The sequence below is a fragment of the Heptranchias perlo genome, chromosome 16 (genome assembly GCF_035084215.1).
Source record: "Heptranchias perlo isolate sHepPer1 chromosome 16, sHepPer1.hap1, whole genome shotgun sequence".
NCBI lineage: Eukaryota > Metazoa > Chordata > Chondrichthyes > Hexanchiformes > Hexanchidae > Heptranchias > Heptranchias perlo.
Genome location: NC_090340.1, coordinates 19782177 through 19783638, shown reverse-complemented (window position 1 = coordinate 19783638; position 1462 = coordinate 19782177).

Below are 1462 nucleotides of genomic sequence, written 5' to 3'. Positions count from 1 at the left end.
TGAGCGAAAGGCGACAGAGTAGGGATAATGGGTAGGTACTCACATTGTCACAGGGATCTGTCTTGGGGCCTCAATTATTCACTATTAATGACTTAGATGAAGGCATAGAAAGTCTCATATCTGAGTTTGCTGATGACACAAAGATTGGTGGCATTGTAAGCTGTGTAGATGAGAACATAAAATTACAAAGTAATATTGATTAGGTGAATGGGCAAAACTGTGGCAAATGGAATTCAATGTAGACAAATGTGAGGTCATCCACTTTGGATCAAAAAAGGATAGAACAGGGTACTTTCTAAATGGTAAAGTTACAAACAGTGGATGGCCAAAGGGACTTGGGGGGTTCAGGTACATGACACTTCAGTGATCTATGAACAGGTGCAGAAAATAATCAATAAGGCTAATGGAATGCTGGCCTTTATATCTAGAGGACTGGACTACAAGGGGGCAGAAGTTATGCTGCAGCTATACAAAACCCTGGTTAGACTGCACCTTTGGAAGGACATATTGGCCTTGGAGGGAGTGCAGTGTAGGTTTACTAGAATGATACCTGGACTTCAAGGGTTAAGTTATGAGGCGAGATTACACAAATTGGGGTTGTATTGTGTAGAGTTTAGAAGGTTAAGGGGTGATCTGATCGAAGTTTATAAGATATTAAGGGGAACAGATAGGGTGGATAGAGAGAAACTATTTCCACTGGTTAGGGATTCTAGGAGTAGGGGGTACAATCTTAAAAATTAGAGCCAGACCTTTCAGGAGCGAGATTAGAAAACATTTCTACACACAAATGGCAATTGATACTAGCTCAATTGCTAAATTTAAATCTGAGATAGATAGCTTTTTGGCAATGAAAGGTATATGGAGTTAGATCACAGATCAGCCATGATCTTATCAAATGGCAGAGCAGGCACAAGGGCCTGAATGGCCTACTTATGTTCCTATGAGAGGGATGGAGTTGGTGGCTAGGTACCGGAGTTTGGGTTGGGGACTAAGGACAATAGCTTTGGTCTTCCCAATATTTAATCGGAGGAAATTTTTGCTCATCCAGTGCTGGCTGTGTAACAAATCAGCCCGTGGAGTGGTTGAGGGCGCTGGTGAGGTCGATCTGGGTGTTGTAGTACGTGATTTGTAGTGCTTGAGCCTTCTACAGTATCCAAAAACAGAATTCTAGTAGACAGTGCATCTGTAATATCGAGTGAGGCTACTATTGAACTTGGTTACGCTACGCTTCTGGTCGAATAGTTTGCCTACTATCTAAACTCGCACGTGAAGAATGGTTACTCTGCCAAGGTAGCTGAGGATCTTAACTCTAGGCGAAGGCAACAGCTTCCGTGACACTGGGCTGCTAACGATAAACTATACAATGACACTGTGTGTGTATATACACATACAGTTTGGAGTTTCTATGAGTGCTGGTCACAGTCATTTTCAGAATTTACTGTTGGTGTGAGCTTGTCTATCA